The sequence below is a fragment of the Rattus norvegicus genome, chromosome 16 (assembly GCF_036323735.1).
Source record: "Rattus norvegicus strain BN/NHsdMcwi chromosome 16, GRCr8, whole genome shotgun sequence".
NCBI classification, from domain to species: Eukaryota; Metazoa; Chordata; class Mammalia; order Rodentia; family Muridae; genus Rattus; species Rattus norvegicus.
The window spans coordinates 49,179,766-49,204,297 of record NC_086034.1 but is presented as its reverse complement, the minus strand read 5'-3'; the positions used below and the strand labels follow the sequence as shown (position 1 = coordinate 49,204,297).

General features: G+C 36.6%; 1 protein-coding gene across 12 annotated transcripts in view; it reads right to left on the bottom strand.

Annotated features, from left to right (window-relative positions):
• The window catches only part of Tenm3 (teneurin transmembrane protein 3), a 2,726,621-nt gene that overhangs the window by 1,507,055 nt on the left and 1,195,034 nt on the right, over positions 1 to 24,532 (bottom strand). The window lies entirely within an intron of this gene.

Sequence of the window (24,532 nt, the reverse complement as noted above, 5' to 3'; positions counted from 1 at the left end):
TATTTGTAGTCAATAGATTCACTGGAGAGAAATAACAATAATTTGGCTCCAATAGTGCTTATAAATCTGATGCCTACCTATAGACCAAAGTGCACAGAAATTTCCAAAATAGTTTTTTAGTAGAGTACATATTTAGAAGTACATTTAATTAATGACTTGTCATTTTTACTGGCAGAGTATGTTAGTCCTTAACATAATAATAATAAAGGAGAATTTTCTAGAATACTGAAGAAATTTTCAATGATAGCTTTCCCTGTCATTTATGCTTAAGAAATATTACTCTCATAATTTAAAGCACCTTCTATGCTTGAATTCAATGCATACCTTAGATAATATATAAATTTAGTTAGTTCTAGCCATTTGAATGAACTTTGTGGTGGTATGTTCTTCGGCTAATATTGGCATACTTGGGGAAGAAGAGATGACTAGAAAAGGGTATGTATGGACATCTGAATAAAGACGGATGTGTCCTCCTTCAGTGGTCTCTTCATTGAACTCACTCTATTCAAAAGAAAATATTGATCCTTTCTAAAGACATTGATGTTTACAAAGGTCACAGAAAACAAACATCAATACATTATCCCAACTATTGAGAATTTCTAGTGCCACAGATGCAGAAATATAAAACTTTCCACAGAAGTTTTAAAGCATGGGACTCTATTTAAGTACAGCCTATTGGTAGCCATTGCCATCACGAAACATAGATGAAATCACTGTTCACTTATTTTTGAAAATATAAATGTTTAGTTCAATTTTATTTGATGATTAATTTAGAGACATTAATGCATTGGTAAATCTTGGCAATATCATTGTGAGAAAGGAAAAAGGTTAGGAGTATGCAAAAATATTAAAAGTTATAACATTTAGCAAGTTAAACTTATACCAATAAAATAAATGAGAGGTCTTCCACATTCTTTATTTCTAAACGGAACTTAGGATATCATAAATTTCATCCTATATGATTAAAAATTCCTCTAATATCACCCATAATAAATAATACATATTCTTATAACTGTGCTATTAAAGATCTTAACCACAACACTAATTATGAGGTTATTAATCTGAAGGGCAGCATCTCTATTTTTCTACCAAGATGGGAAGGTGATGTGGTAAATTGCTTTGACTTCTTTCAAAAAAGACAAGCATTTGAGATAATGACAGTAGTTCATTAAATTTTGATTCTATGATGTCTGACACAGAATATATGTTCATAAATATTTCTTGGATAAATGAAGAGGATGGATGGAAGGAAAAGGAAGGAATTAAGTGTTTGCAAGCAACCCAAACATATAGATTAAAACAATTTTTAAGACAATCATACATTGATGATTCGGGGGCTAGGATTCTAAAATAAGATTCTAAAGTGGTTTGTTTTTATTTTATTCTTCTAAAATGGAGACAAACAGATAGATGTCCTTCTATCTCTACATAGGGTTTGTCTATTACCAAGTAGAATACACAATTTTCCTAAATGTCATGTACGGTGTATGTTACTGAGTATTTTTCATACACACAAACCATATTTCCCATGCACATCATCATTTCTCAGTACATTATGTATTTGGGGGTGATCAATAAGTAATGAAGAATAACAATAACAACAACATCAACAGAGCCCTCCGGGACTATGAAGCTTGCACTCAGGCAAAGGTCTGAGCTAACAGATGGTTTCTTCATTGTGCCTTGAAAGCAAGCCTCGTTGCCTTCGAGAGAACTGCTAACAGCAGTAAATCCCTGAGCAATTGGCCTTCCATCAAAAACAGTCTGTATCCTGTCTCAGGGAGTTCACAGTGAGGGACTTTTGGCAATGGTGTCTCAGTTGATCACTCCTGTAATGGGGCAATTATAGTCAGAGAGGTTGTCTGTGATGTAACCCAAGCCCTCATTTCTACACAGCTGTGCAGACCATCAACTCAAATTGTACCAAGAAGTCAATTGGGAGCCTGTTCAGAATATGGGATATTTATTGGCTGAGGAGGAGGAAAGCCTATTTGCTCAACCACAGTGGAATTTGTCTTTGTCAGCTCTGGGCTCAGACATTAGAATCTGAGCAAATAGCACCACCCGTGCCAACTAGACTGTGCTGGACTCCCCTCTGACCTCACAGTCTTGGAACATGCCTGTCCCTCATGTCTCAGACCATCCTGATCCAGGGACCCTTCTGTCCACCCCTGGACTCTATGGGCTTATAATGCAACCCATTAACTTTTGTGACTTTCCAAATGGATTTTTCAGAATTTTGATGTTTAATCAATATACACGGGTAAAAGGATTGCCAAATAGGCATGAGGGCTGACATAAGACAGTATGATTGTTAAATAGATGTTTTCTTAACTTTCTTTCATAAGCTTTAGATGCTTGAAAGAAAAACAGAACTATGCGTGAGAGTCCCTATAGCAAGAGAGCGGCACTCCTGCGACTCAATGTGTCATAGGTATCTGATGAATTCTTGTGACATCAGACCACATGTCATCAATTTCAAAAGGAATAACGGGGAAAGAAAGCAAAAAAAAAAGATGGCCTGGGAACTCAGGGGACATTAAGATTGAGAGCTGAAATGATTCTTTGAAGTGCATGTGAAAAGGTTTAAAGGTAGGGTCTTGGGAAACTAATTGGTCACAAAGGCAGAAGCCCTACCAGCTGGTTAATTCATTGATCCCCTCGTTGCCAATGCGCTATCTAGAAAGGGTAGAACATTGAGGAACTTGGCTTCTTGGAGGAAGTAGCTTACTGTAACATACACTTAAAATGATATCTTGTCCTAATTGTTCATTCTTTTCCTCTTTGCTTTCTGGAACAATGGAATGAATAGTTTTCCTCAACCATGCATTTTCTCCATCATTACTGTCCTGTTTCAGCTAAAAAGAAACCAGATCAAATGACTATGGCCTGAAACATATGATGTGTGAAATAAAATAAGTGCTTCCTCTTTTTATTTGTTACTTTTTTAGGTATTTTCTCACTGCAATGGAAAGCCAAATGAATGCTAAACAGATATTATGGTTAGGATATTGAGTAGGCATATGGAGTAAGAAGTCAGAACAGCAGAAAGAGATGGTCTTGATCAGAGAGGGAAAGTCAAACTTTGAGAATTTCTACTCCCCCTATGAGAGCTGAAGATGTGAGTCATTGGTAAAGCTTTTTCCTACTATGTTGGAAGCCTTAGATTCATATTACAACACTCTAAAATAAATAACCAGTAACAAATGGAATGATAATAAATGATAAAATTATTGATTTGATGGTTAGTTTTTTCAACTCAAAAGGATCTAGAATTGCATGCTGATAAGTCTAGACGATGCCTGCAAGAAGTTAGCTAGATTGTGCTAATTGAAATCGAACATGGACCTTACCTATGTATGACATCATTCTATGAATTTGGGCCTAGACCAAATACACAGGAAGGAGCATTTGCTGTTCTTTGTTTCTAGATTGTGAACATGTGACCAGCTTTGCCCAGCCTCTACATGCATGACTTCCCCACCATAATGAAATGTTCTCTGTAACTGTGAGCCAAAATTAATTTTTCTCCCCGCTTCAGCTTTTATGGGGATTTTCATCACCGCAACAAGCAACTAATGAATGAGGACTTTATAAGTCTAAGAAAATTTAAGTTCATTTCCTTATTATTAGTGATGAGAAAAGGGAACTAAGACCAACTAGGGTTGAAGATTTGGGCAGTTGGTCTAGTGCCCACATGGCTTCCAGATGTATAGCTACTAATGCTGTTACCTCCTGATATAACGTGGACAATAAGTCACTTCTTGTCAATCGACCTTGTCATGCATTTGGCATGGTAAGGTGCATACGCATTGAACTCTCCATCCACTCTGGGAAGCCGTAAGTTCCTCTTACTCTCATAGAGTTCCTCAACTCTAAATAAAGATATTTAGAATGTAAAGAGAAAACATATTGATCGGCTGTGTGTGACTTTCATACATTTTATACATTCAGTAAGAGGCCGAGGGTGTGACAACATTGGTGTAACTGGGGAGTCAATTTAGATCTTAATTTTGAAAGAATGTAGACCAAACAGAAGTAATCAATCGTAAACTAAAGCTTAATCAGAGATTGGGAGGAAATAAGCTGACTCATCTCAAGGACAATAATGAAAACAATTAGTGATAATGTTTCTAACTTGAACTGTAATTTATGGACTAATCTAATCACTATTTATCGAAATTTTCTAACATCCACCCTGAGACAGTGGGACATGCTCACCGAACGCCAACAGATGTTCATAATTCCTTTAATTATCAAAAAGACATGGGCCACAGTCCTAACACTGTACCAAGAGGCCGCCTGAAGAATTGATCAGTAATTAAGTTTTTCTTCAAATGAACGAAGATTGTGTGAGCATGTGTCTCTTTAGGTGATGTCATTTGATGTTGGAAAGTCACATTTGTATGAGTTCTAAATTATGAATACACATTAATAAATACATTATGGTTAGAAATTGAGATTTGATCATGTAAAGCCTATGAGAGGTCTTCAGAATGTATCTGTTTTGTAAGAATATATACTATTTACATGGACCTGTAGTTTTACCAAATAAGTGTGTCACACCATTTCTAGCAGGCTGTTGTTTACATATACTTTTTAATATATCAACGTATTGGCTGGCGAACATCAAGGTGGACTTTAGAGAATAGATGTATTGTGTAGATTATTTAGCAGTTTGGGAACAGACTACCTATCCAAATTTCAATAGCACCCTGAGTGCTGCTTTAATGGGAAGTATTTCAGCTCCAGTTGCCATAATGTGTTAATTTTGTTATGAGATTAATGTCATTAAACATGATCACCTATTTGATATTTATTTGCGTTGCTTAAAAGTGACAGAAATGCAAATAACTGACGTAGGCAAAAGCTTACAAAAATTCAAATGATCTTAATTCACATCATCATGAAGAGGGTAATGTAATAAGGTCCGTCTCTTCACGCACCTATCTCCTTGGTGACTTTGTCTGGAGCTGACCCCACATGCGATGCAATGGTGTCTCATGCAGCGGTTCTGTCTAATTATCTACACTGTATTTCACATGATCCTCATCTTTAGCCCACGCAAGCATCAGAAACTTCAGCTTTCTGCTTTTGTTTCTGCTTCTTCGAAACAATGCTTGATAGCCAACTCATTTGAGTTTGTGAATGATATTTGAATTTTCAGAGACATTTTTTTAGATACATGTTTCAACACCTCAATTACTTTAAAACAAATAAACAAACTGTGCTCTCTTGGGCTTTTTTCCTACTGTTGGTTTGTCTTATCCATATTATAATTTACTTTTTTATATTTTATTGTCATCTCTAAAAGCCTGCTTTTTTTCTCTAATGAAAGACAGAAAGGGAGTGGAGTGGGTGGGAGAGGGTAGGGAGGGGAAATCAAAGTCAGAATATATTATGTGAGAACAGAATCTGATTTTAGTAAAAGGGAAAAAAACTATGAATGTTTATAATTAAGTTATTTTATAAACAAATATAATTATTCAACTTCCACAATTCATTTGTCCTAGCATACATTACTGTTGCCTAGATCTTAAGACGACAGATGCCTATTCTTTCTGCATGGGATAATAAGGTGAAGAGCAGACAATGGTGAGGACCTTTCCTCTCCTCATTCAGAGTGATTGCTTAAACCTGGCCACTGTGAGGACATTTATAGTGCAGGAATTATCAAAAGGTACCCATTTGACCTGACCCACTGCCGTGTTGATTGTCCGCATATGATGGGAGCAATGGAGACAGCATTCAGAAAGACGATTTTACACAATGATACCCTAAGTGTAAAGCCCCTTCAGTAGAAAACAAACCCTGAAAGGATCATCTAGTGTCTGAGGACTCCTTTATGTCTCAGCAAAGAAGATGCAAAGCTACTGACCCAGTGGTCTCCTACCACATGTCTGACCCAGTGGTCTCCTACCACATGTCTGACCCAGTGGTCTCCTAACACACATCTCTGACCCAGTGGTCTCCTAACACATCTCTGACCCAGTGGTCTCCTAACACACATCTCTGACCCAGTGGTCTCCTAACACATCTCTGACCCAGTGGTCTCCTAACACACACCTCTGACCCAGTGGTCTCCTAACACACATCTCTGCTCCTTTACATCCAAGCTGCACAGCACTAGAAATCAAAATACCTCTGGCTTCAGGCCAGGGTGAAATGTTTCGGAGATGTTTCTTGTATCGCTAAAATTTTGTAAGTGCTCAAATAAATCTCTTCAATGAATTCATGAATAGAACCTGGTGTCCAATGCTATCTATTTTCCCATCAAGACCTGTTCTTGGCTTGCAGACATCAGCGGCTCAGGAAACCAGCCACACTTAACCATCATTTCAAAGTCTTTCCTTAATTGTCTAATATTTAATTTTTTTTGTTTTTACGTGTATGGGTGTTTTAAACTAAGCCTGGGTCCTCAGCAAAAGCAGTAAGTACTCCTAACTGCAGATCTATCACTCCAGCCCCAGCCCAACCCAATTCAGCATTTCTAGAAATCACTTGAGAACTTGGTTATGAGAGTTGAAATTGAAACTAAAAGTTGTGTATTACCTCTTGTACAAGTGTCAGAGATTTGTAGCATCCTTTAAGATATGTTTTGTGTATTTTCTTTCACACCTAAGTGAGTTGTGCTGGGGTCTTCTGTTAAATTGTGAACATCAATTAAAGTGCAATGGTTAATGTTCAGGAAATAATAAGTGTTCCACACACTATGCAAACCGTCTACTATTGCATTAACAAAAACTGATTAGTTAAACTGGCTAAACAGATGAAACACAGATATTCAGTGTGTGCAAAATGAATTGGCCTTAACTTTAATAGTATGGAATATTGTTTTATTTCAATTTTATGACCCCCATCTAGGTTCATTTAAAATGTCAAAACTGGAATGGTAGTGACATTCACTTCATAATAGTGTTTGAAACCTATGCAGTAAAAGGGGTTGTAATAACAATACTACAAATTACATGCTTATTTTCCCAGATCATACCTAATAGACTGTAATATTATTTTCAGTCACAGTTCACTGCGTTAAATTTAAAGCATAATATTAAAGTCAAGGTTCCTTCACATCTAATTAGACATTAGAAACAAATGTAGCTAGGTCTGTGTTCTGTTAAAAACATGCAAATAATCCCTCAGAGGCAATGGACAATTTAACAACATGAAAGGTGGAAGTCGCCCACTGTAAAGGTGCACAATAAATTACTGCAGATTTATACTCAGCATTGTGCACCATGACATCTCAGTTGCTGTAGGACACATCACAGCATAAATTGTACCCAGCTTGTCTCACACTGCAAAATATTCAGGACAAACATAGAATATTTTATGCTTCGAACCCTAACTTCTGGAAATTATGCCAGCGAGGAAGGCAGTTCAACAAAGCGCCCATCACTGTGGTATGGATAGCGCCGCGGCAAATCTTGGCAGAGTCATTTATTTCCAGGGACAGTGGGGAAACATTAAAAAAGAATGTATTTGTACGTTCTCTGGAAATTCACAGAAATGAGCATAGCTATAGACTGCATTTAGAAGGCAGTGCTTGTGTGTGTGTGTGTGTGTGTGTGTGTGTGTGTGTGTACTTTTTTATTTATTCAAGCCTATATCATTGCTAATGGCTTTGCTGTACATTCATCCTCAGAAATGGATGGGAGGTGATACGTCCCAGAGGTTCCATCAAATAAGATCACAGTTAGATTTTGCTCTAGTTTTGCTCTTTATCATTCTCTTAAATATGAGAGGGGAAGGGAAAGGTGTCTTTATGACACTCACCAGCCTACCAGGCAATTTGACATGCTGACTGGAGTTTTCCAGTCAAATTTCTGTGATTGGCTCTCTGTGGACCAATCTTATTCCTGTTCTCTTTTCAAGCATCCATTAATGAAAGGGAAGAAATAAGAGGTGCTAGCAATAAAATCGTACTTGCAACTGTTTATCTTATAATGATACAAGTACAATGGCAACTATTTCTCCTTCTTAACCACCATTACATAAAAAGTGAAATCATTGTAGCAATGATAAACAAGAACCTGTATTATTGTAACTCTGTTTTAACCTTAAAACAATCTCTATCTCCAGGAACTAGAGATTAACAAGTAGTTTTAGAAAATGGCTATTTTGTTTTTGCATTCTTTACAAACTGTAATTATAATCATTTAAAAACAGAGACCTCAAAACTTGGCCATCCATTCTCCAGGTGGCAGGTCTTGAAGGATGTAGCAATTGCAACCTTTCCCACACTTTCTCTGCATTCTTTGGCAGAGGGGTTGGTTTCTAGATACATTGCCATAATATGGAATCAATAGAAATACCCTTCCTTCTTTCCTTCCTTCCTTCCTTCCGTCCTTCCTCCTTTCTTTCATCTCTGTTTTCTTTTACTTTTCCGCAGTACAGATGATCAAACTCAGAGTCCATGTATGCAAGACAAGTACCACCAAGCTACAGCCCAAACTCACATTTATTATTTTACAGCTAAGAATTGCAAATTTGTCTTTTGTGACATTCTTTAATAATAGTACATCACTAGGGCAAATCCTGCTCACTGATTATCTCTGGATTCATTCCTACTGTGTTTGATTTATTGCCATACCGAGGACAAGGCATAATGTTGGCATCGGGAAAGATCTTACTTCTGTTGAACTGTATGGAGCGGAACTTTATCTGATTGTAGAGGGAAAGTTTCTACTGTGGCTGAAATTGCCTTGGCTCAAAAGAGTTTATTACTAAAGTTGAGAATAATGAAAATTAAAATCTGTATCTACATTCATTTCGAGATAATTTGTTCTTTCATTTAAAATATCTAAAAGTGAAAATCTGGAATATAAATTTACAGTTTATTCCCTAAACTAACTTAAGAAATGGTAAAAAAAAAAAAGAAAAATAAAAGAAGCCCAATTTCTCTGTAATTAGGTATCAGTGGAGAATCATTATTAGTCTGTGTTGATCATGGATTGGGCAACGATTGCATGGTGAGGTAAAATAGAAATTTTCAGGTTATTTCTCTATCTACTATGTCTCAATTTTTTTTGTTTCAGAGCATCCAAGGTAACAAATGAATTCATTTTAGGTTTTATATTTCTCTTGGAAAATTACTGTCAGATAGATGTGGGGAATAAAAGTGCTACGGATAAGATTTAGGGAGAGAGCTATCCTTGCAAAAATATTTAGTTCTGCATATCTAAGCACTTTCAAGTCGCTAGCATTTTGGCACATCATCATTTCTGCAGCAGAACAAGGCTACCAACATTAACATTTGCTCTAACACCTGATGAGCTGGACAAGTAGGGAGCCTTAGAAGCGATTTATAATTCCAAAGTAATATATGGAAGCCTGGGTACAGAAGAAACAGTGAAATAGCAGCAGCCGCTTCCTAGTGAGTGTGATGAGGAAGGTAGAAAAGTGTTTGAAGAAAAAACTTACAATAATTGCCCAAACTGCACCTGTACAGACCTAAGCAAACGAAGCAGATTTTCTCGAGGAAATACAGTGCTTTTCGGTAAGTTGGTTGTAAATGAGAGACAATTATGGGCACTATGAATTGTAATTAAAATGAGCATGTTGGTTAAAAGACTAAATTACAACTGATTGAACAAAAATCGAAATTCAAAATATGTCTGGGAGTGGACTTTTGGCCTCTTATTTCTGAAAGGCGTCTCTCTCTCTCTCTCTCTCTCTCTCTCTCTCTCTCTCTCTCTCTGTGTGTGTGTGTGTGTGTGTGTGTGTGTGTGTGTGTGTGTGATATATATTTGTGATCATTTGTAGATGCAGGTGTTCACAGAAACCAGCAGAGGATATCGTATTCCCTGGAGCTGAAGTCTGTTTGGTCCTCCACAGGGCTAGCAAGTTCTCTTAAGCACAGGGCCAATTCTTCAGTGCCTGGAATTCAATGGGGGATGTTGACCCCTAAGTGCATAGCATATCAAGAAGAGAGTATATGGTGGACAGAAGTTCCCACCGTCTCTGCGGACCTTGATGTATTTGATTTAAAAACCAGATCATGCTCAGCTAACGTCTGACACCTTCTTTTCATTTTAAATTTTGATTATTAGTCTCAAGAAATGGCCATTCAGTCAAGAAACTTTGGACCTAAATCAATAAAATGTCTTTACAATGTAGTTGATTGCTGGCCAGAGGATTACATCTACATGAGGAATTGAGTAACTGGAAAAGGCATTTCCACAAATTGTTTACAACTAAAAATAGATCAAATGTTAAAACAATTAAAACACTGGGATGGAATATTGCCAAAACCTTCTCTCTAACATTACATTTGGGTACCAATATGCCCAGGTATCGTCAATAGGGATTGTATAAGATAAACCCAACTGTAATTCCTTAACCATGCTTTAAAATCTGGTTGCGACAATTTTTCTCTGCAAACCCATTTATTTTTCAAAGCTGATAACATGGGGGAACAATGGATTGATTTTAAGTCCCAGCTCTTTGTTTTCCAAAGCCCTCCCTCCCTCCTCCTGGCAGAGCACAGAAGCCTAGAGGAGGGGTGGGAGGAGGCATGACAAGCAGAGAGCTCACACCTTTCATAATGGCTTGTGAACAATCAGGAGCTGATGGTATTAGTGAAAGGTTATTATTTGAATTAATCATACGAGTTTAAAACAACTTGGCATTTCAAAATGTTTCTGGGTAGGCGTAGTTTTCAAACTGCAACTGCCACAGAGTGTAATCGTAGGCATGTCGGGAGGGGGAAAGAGAAAGAGGTGGGAGGCGTCTGCAATTCAGCCTCCACTGTTTTTTTTTTTTTCCAGGGGACAGTTGAGCAGGTGCTAGACAGACCTCAGCCAATTCATGGTCCTTTTAATGGGCTATAAGAGAGAGAAAATACACAGGGAAAGAAGGGGGAAAGATTAAGGGAAGAGTGAGGATGAGGAAATGGGGAGGAGAAAAAGAGAGGTGACCTGAAGATTCAGATGAAGCTTACCTTACTGCAGATTTGGGATATCACAACATAGTACTTTTTTTTCTTGAAAGCTTCAAAGGTCCCTCAAGTCCTTATAATTTCTCTCTAGGGGAGATTCACATTATCACTAAAGGACTGAGCAGCTCAAATGAGATAACGTGCGACATTTTAGAAGGAAAATTAATTATCAGTGATCAATTTAAGAGTAGGACCACAATAGTTAGAAAAATTTGAAATATAAATTCTCTCCTGGATGGTAAGTGATGGTTCAAGTGAGCACACACTGACTGAGTCCGATCAAGAAAGCAGGCAGGCCTTTGTGAAGCACATACATTGAAAAAAAGTCTCTGATATAGAGAGTTGAACAAGCAGGTCTCAATTCCGAGTACCCCATGAAGTGGAGGAATCAAATACAGCAACAAAGAATTTTGATGAACTGTGAAAAGTGTAAGGTAGATGTCACACAACTCCATGTAGAGGTGTGTGCTGAAGACCTTGGCATTGATGCTGCTCTTACTACCGAGCTGAGCTCGTCAGCAGCATGTGGAAGCACTCCGTCTTGTGAACAGACTCAGAGATTCTGAGATCCTATACATATTGCGTGGCTTTTGGTCATGATGACTGAAATACCTAAGAGAAATACTTTAAAAGGAAGACTTTTATTTTAGCTCGTACTTCTTGAAATTTAAAAGAAGAGTTGTCTGGGTCCACCATTGTGGAACTCAGGTAAGGAGGAAACACGCTGTGAAGGAAAGCTCTTCATTTTGTGGCTGGAAAGCAGAGAGTGAATATTTAAGAGCCCAGATATATTTCTCCTAGAGATAACCTCAGGGACATACTTCCTCTAATGAAGGTCCGCCTTCCAACAGCCCCATCAGTTATAAACCCAGCATGATTACATCACCACGACTAGATTTTCTGTGCCAATGAGATTCCATAGTGAGATGATCTGAGTTTTTCCTTGATTTCCAGAATGAATGTAATAGAAGAAAAGAAATGATGTTCACAAGTTGACCTCTGACCCCCCCATACCCCAACTGCACTATGGTATATGTGAACTGGCACATAAACTCATAAATAGTCCCAAAGTGAGTAAGGAAGGAAGGAAGTAAATGTATGTTTAGAAAAAGTATGTCATAAGCTAGGCACTATGCTTTCAACACATAAGCCTGCCTGCAGGGGCAACTTTTATTCAGACTTCAATGGTCTTAAAGGATGCCTGTGCCTTGTTATCATGCACATACAATATAGGATATATCCATGTTATGATATTGTATCATATATGTAAAATTAGGGCAAGAGATGGTAAAGTGACTTGGCTGCTAATTGTACATCTTATATACTTGATTTTGCAAGGATCACGGTTTATAGATAAACGTCTTATATGTTACATGTATATCAAAAGGATTTAGTAAAGTCATGTCAATTGAAAATGAATAAAGATTTTTGGAAGAAAGATAAAAATAAAATTTTAATCTTTTATTTATTTCACTGTTTTTAACTGTGTGTTTAGTATACTGCTGCTCTCATCAGACACACCAGAAGAAGGAATCAGATCCCATTATAGGTAGTTGTGAGCCACCATGTGGTTGCTGACCTCTGAAAGAGCAGCCAGTGCTCTTAACTACCATGCCATCCCTGGAGCTCCCAAAGTATATTTTATCTAATATGTAGGGAGGGTCAAGACATGTGTTAGGTCCTTGCCTAATTCTGATCACTCTAAGAAATCACCAACACTATCAGTTCCTTCAGACTAATCCTCTCTGTTCTCCATCACTCACTTATTCCAAATCACAATAGTCATAATGCACCTATCTACAGACTGCTCAGCTATCATGCAAAAACTCAACGTGCTTGACAAAAATGCTAACTAGACAGAAGAGCTGGTAACCAGGTTGTCACTGCCTCCCCCAATAATAATAATTACAGACACTTTGTGTGCATCTGTGTTTGTGTGTTGTGTCTCTAAACGAAATAAGCTAGAGAATTAGAAGTAAAATAATACTTCAGCTGCACTTCATTAGGCAGGGTTATTAATGACAAAGCAGATAGTTATTTTTTGGTTCATGCATTTAATAATGAAATTTTGAGATAGAAGCATAATTGCATTAATGCCATTTTTGTATATAATCCTTGATGGCCATGCTTTGTAATGAAGGTACATTAATGGCACTAGCCCTCCAGTTATTGTCTGATAAGGCCATGAATCAAAAAAAGATAGAGATTTAATAGTCCAATATTTTAGAGTCTGTGGAGTCAGTTAGAATTGTGAAGTAATTTATATTTTTCAGAAATATTGTAGCATAAAATAACTCAAGGGAGCAATATTCAAATACATATAACTTCAGGTTTTTCCAAAGTGACTAGAATGTGGTAACTTTGGCAGAGGTTTTAAAACAAGTGTGCATCAACGTATTTAATGAATATTAATGGCTACGTGAATCATCTTTGTGTTTCCCCATAATTCATTTTTAAAAGAATAAAGCAAATTATGCTTAGTACCATTACGCATAATGCACCTGTATGGCTAGCGATTTAAAGTGCATATTGTTTAAAAAATCTAAATACTTAAACTTTCAAAAGTTTGTGAAATCGACTAGATATGGAAGATTTTAAAAATAAATTCTGAAAACAACAGCATTGACAATAAAAAAATCTGTTATAAACTCAGCCCTCAGGACATTGAGGCAAAAATCAGTTTGAACCTAATCTGGGTAGTATAAACTTTGCCTCAACAATTAAGGGAGACGGGGAGGGAGGAGGGAAGAAAGGAGAGAGGAAGAAGAGGAGGAGGGTGGACGGGGTGGGGATAAAATTGGAGTTTAAAAGTAAAAACATAAATAAACAAATAAATAAATAATAGAAAAGAAAAAGAAGGGAAGAGAGGGAGGAAGGAAGGAGAAAGAAGGGGGAACAAATAATAATGGTAACTTCTCAGGAATATGTACGACGTTTAGAAAAAAAGATAAAAACATCACCACTGATTTCCCCTTCACGGAAACTACTAGGCTCTTATCTTTTCCTCCTAGATGGTAGCTATCATTTATTTAATATACATTTATTATATACTTTGATTCTTCACGATCTGAAATAAAGTCCATTGCCAATTTCAGTTTAGGCAAAACAAAAAAAAATGTGAGCACAGAAACCGTATAAAGAGAAACACTGGCATCCCTCACTAATACCCCTGCATGTGGCTTGTGCTGTCTATTTTGTGGTAAATACAGTTTGCAGGAGGGTGTAAGCATCAGCTTAGGTCTGATGCTGCCCTGCCAGGTATCTCTTTGAAAGAAAGCTCTTTAGGAAGGATCTTTTGTATATTTAATCACTAGTTTTGTATTGCTTTAGCAAACCACCAGCAGTAGCCAAAGTCCCTGCTGTCTGTGTGATTATGTAGAATAGCCCTTCAGGAGCCAGGGAGCAGTTTCCATCCACTCCCTGTTTACTCCCTGGATCACACTGCCCTATAGGCTTAGCTGGCTTTGCAATGGACATTTACACCCCACCACATGTTCAAAAGAGCACGGACAGCCAAGGCAGAATTTTCTTCTACATGATACAAATGCTTTCCTTAGTTTTTCTCCCTACATTGTGGGTGATCTGCTTCCATTGTTATGTTATATAGTTGGAGAAATAGAGGGCAGAATTAAAGACCTGGACCAAAAACGGAAGGGATTGCAACTCACATTTGTGCACACATTTAGATGTATATGCAACCATACTCAAGTCACATGAGTGATACACTTCTATACAGAATTTGATTGGTAAGGACTACTAAATGTCAGGGCTCAAGGCTGTATTTGTCGGATTGTTCACCACAAGCATAGGGTTTTCTTATTTACAACATAGAAGGAGGCTTATTGAAAATTTCACACAAAATCTGAAAGCCTCAGTGTTCAACATTATGAGAACAGATTGTTTTTCTTTGCTTTGAACTGGTCCAGTTCATTGTTTTGTGATTCAACATTGCTAGGTAACAATGAACCATTGGCTTACTACCATCATGCAGGTGAAGAATTTAGTAAATTACCTTGAAAATCTTTCATAAGTGTCTTAGTGTTTGCTGGCTGTGAAGACACACCATGACCATGACAACAATAAGAAAAGAAAGCATCCAATTGTGGCTGCTAAAAGGTTCTGAGGCATCCTCATGGCAAGGAGTATGGTGGCAGGGGGCAGACATGGTGCTAAAGAAATAGACTGAGGTCTACACCTAGACCCGTAGGCAGCAGGAAGAGAGGGCCAGTAGACCAGGCTTAGGCTTTGAAACCTCAAAGTCTACCCCCAGTAACACACTTCCTCCAAGAAAGCCACACCTACTCCAACAAGGCCACACCTCCTAGTACTTCTTGAGTAATGTCACTTCCTGATGACTAAACATTTAAGCATATGAGCAGCCTATGGGAGCCATTCTTAATCCAACAACCACAGGAAATCTATTTCATTGATGTTCAGCTCTACCAATGACCAGCGATCCTTTAATATATTCTTTGTTGGAAGCAGAATAAACACACTATAGTTGTTAGGTTACTCTTTCAATTCTTCAATAGCTATTCAAAAAAAATTCTTTATGATAGACACTGGCCTGGATAAAAGAAAGTAATATCCTTATACATATAAGTCAGGAGAGGGAATTGGTGTCTAGGAATACAATTTTGTTGAATCTGTGTCAACAACCAATGCTTAAGGCTTACCTGACATGGTGCCCCATTGGCCACTACAAAACCACAACCACAAACACCCTTTTTATATTGATCAAGAAGCATGCCTAATGAAGCTTTTCATATTTATTTCAATGTAATTATCAATTCATGTGCAAAAAATTTGGGTCAAATAAAGATATTCTAAAATAACCTCTAGGAATGACAGTGACAATGCAAAATAAATGAGGATATACATATATACATAAACACACATACATACACAGACATATACACATACATACGTACATACATACATACATACATACATACATAAGATTTCACCATAAAAGAAATTGTAAAACAGTAATGATTTCATGGCTGGAGAAAATCAAGGAATGAGTTTATTTATCTAGTTCAGTTACCAATTGGCTAATTTAGTCTTGGCCACCCGGATCAATGCTAATTTTGTTGATGTAATTATGTGAAATAGGAGGTTATAGAAGAGAGCACAAGTATGTTTTTGCTGGCACTTCGTCAGGACCTTTCTCTCTCTCATCTGGTAGACTAGCAGTAGCAATTCTAGTAGTCATTTCAGAATATAAATTGCTCTTTGGCTCAAAATATAATGGCAGTAGAGATAGTTTCTCAATGATACCAGCACTGCCTAATTGCAGTTTCTGTCAGATGCTTAGAGAAACCACTCACCTCCCACAAAACAGTTTCAAAATTTTTCTACCTATTTTAAATGTGCAATCAGGTAAAGAAGTGTATTGTTATTTCTGTCAGACTGGATATAATTCTGAATACAATGCTAAAATAGTGGATTAATTCCCTAGGTTGAAGAGGTAAAATTCAGAATGACTTTCTACTGTATTTTGTGATTTTTATAATAATAATTTATAATAATAATTATATATCATTATATAATTATAATACTTCTCACTTCCCTTTCCTCCCTACAAATCTTCCCATATACACTTCTCCATTCTCCTTCAAATCATGGACTTTTTCTTTCACTAACTTTTATTATACACAATTATTTATATACATATATATTCTTAAATATGTCCTAAGTAGGGCATATAATGTTATCTGTTTGCAAGCCTTCAAGACTAACCCATTTTTCACTGGACAACCAATTGACTTGTTCTTCCCTGGGGAAGACTGAATTACTCTTTCCCAGTTTTATTCTTTATGTAGGTGTGTGTGTGTGTGTGTGTGTGTGTGTGTGTGTGTGTGTGTGTGAGAGAGAGAGAGAGAGAGAGAGAGAGAGAGAGAGGAAGAGAGAGAGAGAGAGATAGTCAATGCTGGAGTTCTAATTAAGGTTAATTACCTTGAATCATTTTATTATCAGTCTAGGTGACTTAAATAGGATAAAAAGGAAGAAACAGTAACATCACAGAAAGAGAAATATCTGGTTATAATTCAGTAAATCAAAAGACAAAGATGTAGACCAAACAACAACAAAGAAACAGACTAGAAAGTTGAGGTAGCAAGAGCAAGTTCTCAGTATGTAAAAAGGGAGAGACAAATGAATGCATCTAAGATAAGATGGGAATCAGGGGCCAGATAATTTATTACTATGGACCATAGTAAAAATATATTATTGTCTCTACAGAAGAACTCAAACATCTATCTTCACAGCCATGTTCATATTCTGAATATGTCGGATCTTTGCAGCACTTAACTTTGAATTTCATATTTTCAGAAGAGAGATGCTCAAGCTCACTGCTGTTTGGAATTGTTATTATATTTCTATGTTCAACTTATCTTAGATTTTAAAAAACTTTTCCAAAGTGTCAAATACTTTACTTCCTATCCTCATTGTCTTCGCCCAGCATGCTCACCATGAAATTCTTAAGAAAATGGGAGTCAGCAGAAGGAAACACTTAGCTCCTCTGTATCAGGAGAGCACCAATGTTTGCTACCATTTTCATCCGTTTTTTTCCTATAACAAAGAAGAGGTTTCCTAGAGTAAAGTCATGCTCTAGTTCTATTCTATTTCACCTCTTTAGGAACTTTAAAAAATCATTCTTAATGTTTTCCCTTAACTCTTAACGCTTTTAATTCAAAAACCTTACTATGGAATTATAAAATTACTTTTATAAAACATAAATCTTGAAATTCTAAAGAGCCTCATGACAATATAATTGAAATTGTGTAGAATTATTTTGTGTTAAATGTGTCTGTGAAAAATAAATGAATTCTCTGCTCAGTTAGACTTGAAATTTATCTCTCATGGACATCTTATTCTATAAGAGCAAATATTCCAAATCCAGAAAAGGCACCAAAGTACTGTTAGTCTCAAGCTCACCTATGTCATACCATACCTATGTCCTTCATTATTGCATGATGATTTTCAGTAAAATCTATCATCTGTTTGATATCTATACTAATATTTATATAATTTGTAAATGTAAGTTATAAATACTTTACTCATTGTTGCCATCTCAATGTCTAGACCTGAAACAAGTTGTTGGCTTAGATACTGGTTTTATGAATGAATGAGTGAATGAATGAATGAATGAGTGACTGAGAGAATTAACAGGCATAGAAGGATGTTGCTGGCCAGATAGAGATAGAGTTTATTTTATTGCTCTTGATTTAATTTGAGCAAAACCTCTCAATCACAGTTTTCACTTACCTCTGTATCTAGCTCTTTGGAGAAGTGTGCATTTAGTATCGTGGATATCCCTGAGGTTATCCATGAGTTTATTTCACAGAGAAACTCAATAGAGTTTTGCTGAATATGTGGATACAGATATAGGCAGAATTCAAGGCAGTTTCACAGGTAAATAATCAAAATCATTCAGTCACAACTGGCTTAATTTGTAAGAATGGGCATGAGGTGGGAAAGAAAATAATATTGCTCTTAATACAATGAAAGTGAATCACTAAGAGGGATTTAACATCCTTCAGTTCATTAGTTGTATTGTCTTAATGATCTCTATCAGAGTTTTCTAATTTTTAAAAACATATTGAAAGAAAACAATTTGAAAGGAAAAGCCCATTTTTGAGAAAGAGAGCAGTTGGATGAATTCTCGACATGCAACTGTAAGGCACTTTTCTGGTTACTGTTGGATGCTGTAGGAGCTCATTCTCTGAAGACTGTTAAGAATTGATGACAGTTTAGGTACAGTTCTGCCTAGAGCCATAAAAACTAATTGGGTGACCCCTCCACTTATCAGCTTCCACTGTGAAAAGTGCTACAGGAATTTTCCCTGGAGATGGCCCATAGCGACCAAGACGATGTAGTCACACATCCAGGAACTTCAATAATCAGCTGTCATAAGATGCATGGCAGAGAAGAGCTTGTTAGTAATCCAGAGTACTTGAATACTCTGTAAATGCGTATATAATTAAGCTGTCTTTTATAGTATTATTAAACTATTATTAGAATAATAGACATACTAGTCCTTGGATTGATATAAATCAGTCAGCTCTTTCTGGAGCAGCCATAGTGTATCTAACATAGCATTGGTGTTTAGAATGAGCAGCTGTTTTTATTTTTTTATTTATTTTAATTTTCTAGGAATTTGCAACGAATGGGATAGATGAAATGGGTGAAAAGAAATTCATTACAGACACATACCCCAAACTACAGAAGGAAAAAATAAGTGCAATCATAGGATAGGCAAATATGAAACTCTGGAAGCACCAGGAAAAATTATGTAAGTAGTAATGAGGAAAATCTTAGATGCTATGTAGAGAGAAATGTCGTGTTTGCTAGACAGATGAGGAAATTTACTTCAGACATTCAGAAAGGCTTAGGAAACATATAGGAGAAAGGTTAACTAAAGTTACAATAGGAAAATAGATGAGATTAATAATAGAAAGAGAGGGTACATGTTTGGTTTCTATGCATTCAAGAAATAAATTAATCCTTCCGGATGTCTGTTGAGGATACAGCAGTACATACAGGATGTTCTTGGCTTGGTTAAATCTGTTGTTCTTAGGAGTACCATTTCAATTTGATACTGCCTGTATCGTAGCTTCTGTGTTGGCATTTAATAACATGGAGCTTGGTCCAAATTACATGTTTGTAACTTAGCTTAGCTTCGCAGCTTTCTGGAAATTACTTGTATTCCTTATACTTCAGTCTCCTCATCCCTAAAACTAACATGTTGAATTAGACACGGCTTTCCCAAAGTAACAGCTGTACTGCTAGGGAGGTTTGAAATTTTGTAGGAATTCGATATTTGCTTTTAGAAGGCTTTGATACACTTTATCATTTACTGGGCAAACAACAGAAATGTATGAGTAGGTAGAAGACACTGAGTTGGCGAGTTTAAGTGGTCTTACTTCTTTATGTTTTTCTAATTAATTTATGTGTTTATTCACCGTACAGCCTGATCACAACCCTCCCTGGAGGGTAGAAACCAAACTTCCTTCAAAGCTGAAACAAATCTTTTTATTGACTATGTTTTATGCAAAAATTTCCAGGACTGAGACTGTATAATCAAAAATGACATTCTGTTTTATTTAGAATTAGAGTAAACACTAGTCATGATTTTTAAAATTCCTATCATGACTGGTAGTGTTGCCTATTACATTCCAGTTTCTAATACGTTTATCAGATTGCATGTAGCTGTGGCATAAAATGACTTATCTCCCTTTACAATTTCACATGAGCATTTATATACTGCAATACATATTTATCAGTTATAACAACATGCTTTTTTATTTCTTCTTATACTTCTGTATTACACTAAATTATAGAAACTCCCTTTATAAAGATGCTCTATGTCTGTGGATTTGATTTCAGAGATTTTAATAAACCATCTGGTAAAGAAGAGAAATTTGAGCCTTACACGTTTGAAAACCAATGAATTCGACAATCTCAAATAGCTTTAAGCTCTCAAGTGCATGGATTTATAACTTCTCCTTTGATCGGAAAGGAAGGAGAGACTCCTAAATAATTGTCCGTAGTAATGTTTAAGTCAGTGTCTAAAGTCGGGAGGAAGAAAAGAGCAGCTGAAAGAGAGATGAAGCAAACTATCTATCTAAGGCCCCTCACTGCTTAGTAAAAGCAATACCAGGGGTCTAGGTGTCATCAGGAGCAGGGGTGAGTAGAACAACTACTAATCACACATACTAATGAGTATGAGAAAGGGCATGAGAAAGTGCATGCTCTTAAAGGAGAACGCAGACACGTTCCCAGACAACAGATTTCATCTTTCAAGAAGTACTTCCTTTTTTGTTAAAAACTGAAATCCGTTCCTATTTTCCTTAAATTTTTCTCAATATCAGCAGAGGCCGTGGGAGACTGAAGCACTGTGATCTATCAAGGCACACATGCCATATTTCATTGTTTTCATTACATCGACACTGTGAAAATTACCCTCTACTTTTTCTACACACATTCTCATTTACCATTAGTGTAATTAATCTCGTGAAACCACACCACAAGTATGAGGGTAATATTAAAAGGTTTTCTAAGTATGATGACATACAAATATTTTAGCAGGATGATCAATGTTCTCTGCTATATACATCTTTTTAATTTGCAAATGTCACTCATTGAGAGCAAAGCACAATAAAACTGAGCGCTCTCCTTTTTTTTTTTTTATAACAGTCAAATGTGGTGTTTTTTCTCTTCATATTTCACCTCTGAAGTGTGATTATCTAGTGAAACAAAAGCTATGGGGCAGAAAGACATCTTCCCATTTTGCAAATCATGCAGAAGCATGAATGTTTGCCAGGGTCTCCAGCAGCTCTGCTAGGCACTTCTTATCCCTCCAAGAATGTGACCTTCACATGACAGAACTGGATCAAGAAGAATACATTTGACGTCCTTGTAAAAGTAATGGAGCTGCTGTCAAATGTAGCCAGCACGGACATGAAGCCTGAATACATGGTAGGTGTTGTGAAGGTACAAGAAAAAGTTGTTTTTACTGTGATGCTTTTTACTTATAAACTTTTAATTTGCAAAAACGACTTGACTTTTCAGTTTCAAATGATACAACAAAAACAACGCATTGGTCCAGGAAGGATTATAGTAGAACAAACTGTATAATGGTAACATAATAATACTTGTTCATGTATGGTGAAACACTTAGGTTTAACTCATCCATATGTTCAGTTTATTGACTTTCTACACCATGCAAAATATATGCAAAGAAATAAGTTTTAATCTGGAAAAGAGCATACTCTAACTCTTTTGTTGATGCTTAAAACCAGCTTGCCGTCAAGTTTCACAAGGTGGAAATATTGAGAAGAATGTATGTCCTATGTTCTGTTGACTTGCTTGCATTCATCTATTAAATCTGAAAAGATACATTTAGCTTGAGAATGGCTTTAGAAGGCTTTTTGAAGAAATAAAATTTTAATTCCATCGTAAAAGAGAAGTAGCCATTCTGTGAAATGTCATTCTTGTTAGATAGTTGAAAGATAACACAATTCCAAATGTCCTCTTGAGGGGAAATGATTGTTCTATGAACACTTGGTGCAGAGGTGCTGTTGTGGATTGAGTGATAAAGGCCCCTAACATGATGTGTTTGGATTCTTGGCCCTAAATTCCTGGGACTGTTTGGAAAGGATTAGGAGATTTGGCCTTGTTGAAGGAGGTGTGTCTTTGGGCATGGGCTTTGAGGTTTTAAAAGCCCACACCATTCCCAGTTAGTGTTCGTTCTCGCTTTCCCTCTCTCCCTGTCTGCTTCCTATATGCAGGTGATGATGTAGGCTCTCAGCTGCTACTCAAGCCCTATGACTGCCTGCCTGCTGCTAAATCTTAATTGTCGTAAATTTTCAATAAGCACTTCCCTCTAGAAATTGTGTTCATCGTGGTGTTTCTTTACAGCAATAGAAAAGTGACATAGGCAATGTTATATAGGAAGCTCATAAAGTTAAGTTCATGACAATTTACAGAGAGACAAAGCATATTAAAAAGTACATGTTATACAGTTGGTAGAAGGAAACTAATAACGCTTCTATTTAAGAGAAGGTAAAATTAAAATTTGAATTGCCATGGTGTAACCGGCATCTCTATTCTCTGGTCTGTGATCTGGAATCCAACTTTCAATGACATACGTTTTTCACACACTAACCATTAATCCAATATTGTGAAAATATAACTATCACTTCCCACAGTTACTGATTCGTGCAAAATTGATACACTTTATGGAAGAAATCTATCAGAAAATGCCTTAGAGTTTGATATGACCAACAATCATTTTGAGCAAAACTCAAAACTTGAAGCTCTCTTCCTACTTGTGGGGGTTGGTACAAGCATGGCCAGCTTTTCATGAGTCTCTAAATGGCAAATAATTTATGGATGCTTAAATAAAAGGTATACAAAAAATGAAAGTCTTGGGTAAAATGTTGGAAATGAAGCATGCATAGAATTGATTCAGATGGAGAAATTGTTGTCTTCAATGAGCCCTGTATGTAAGTTTGGTTCTTGACCTAGGACTGGAGTCTTCTATTTGGAGTTTTCAATCCTTGCCAAATTCATAAACTGGTGAACTGTGGAGAATCTTTGTAATCAGGATAGTTTTTGTGTGAACCTGCTTTTCTTCTGTAACCTTAGGTGTGTAGGTAAGCTTGTCTAGGTAAGCAACCTCCACTCTAAGGCTTGGGCACTGTATCTCTAATATGCAACATTTCACATATTTCCAAGTATGCAAACACACAGCTCATGGAGTCCTGTGGTTCCTGCATGATTATTGTGAAGGAGAAGTTTACAAAGACTTCCTGAGTGCCTTCAGTATTTTGGTCAGTCATCACACCCTTGGCTCAATCTACTGTTTAGCCCTCTGCAGAAATAGGTTATAACCACATGAGTGTAGGGTAAGCCTTGGTGCTTCCAGTGGAGCATTGGACTTCAAAGCTGTCTTGAGGTCCATTTAGACCTTTCAGGAGTTGATTATAAAAGCACAAGCCTGTCACAGTATCCCTGAAGATTAAGTATCCTTAATATTTTATCAAAGCATTCAAAACTACCTTTCTCACAGAAGGCATTAAACACAAACTCAAAGTATGAAAGGCTCGCTAGGGTAGTTAGCATAACCCTTCATGGAGCAGGTTCTTCCTGCTGGATTTCACAAACTTACAGTCGGTGATTTCGGTCAGTAAATTCATTAGAATCAGGAAATCGCTTAATTAGTTTAAGGTGACAAACTCTTCTAAAAATAAATCCCTTAACTACATGGTTCCCAAACAAATTTATCACAATCAGAACTGTTACAGTACACCTATAATGACTAGCCAATTAATTCAAGGTAATAACATGCGAAATAGTGTGTTTCTTAACTTTTATTTTTGCCCTTCTAAAAATGAATGTGCTATTTTAAAGGGTGTCGAGTTTTCGGTCAGCCTTATTCCTACTATACTGCCTTGAGAATAGCTGACTTATTACGAGTTACCATGTCCTCTCCTACATTGTAGGAAAATGTACATAGACACAAAGAAGGAAATACATGATATGGATGCCATATTGTGGTTTAGGAGCTCGATATGGGCTCTGGACATATTGTAATGTGCTCATGGTCCACAAGCTCAATGCTTTTATTTTAAAGGAAGCATATAAAAAGGCTATGAATTTATGGTTTGATACAGTTTGTTTGATCAGAACGGAAAAAATCAACTCTCATTAGTTTAATAAATATAGCAAAATGTGTTAATCCCTTGGACATTACTTCTGACTTAGTTAAAGGGCATGAGCCATGAGTAAATTATTTTTATTACAAACAAATCTAAAAACTAAGGCTCTCGGGCCTCAATTCATAGCTTCGTGCAACTTTCAAGGGGACAAATTCTCTGAAGTTATCTCTAAGTTATATTGGTAGCAACAAATAGATAGAGCGAAGAAATACAAGTTCAAGTTACTTCTGACTGATAGGAATAGGGTATCTCGGAAATTAAGATGGATAGAAGCCAAATACAATCAGCATGTTTAAGGAGTAGTGTGTACAAATTACAAATAATTGTTAATAGAAATATATGATCTTTCTAGACTTTAAGACAGTAA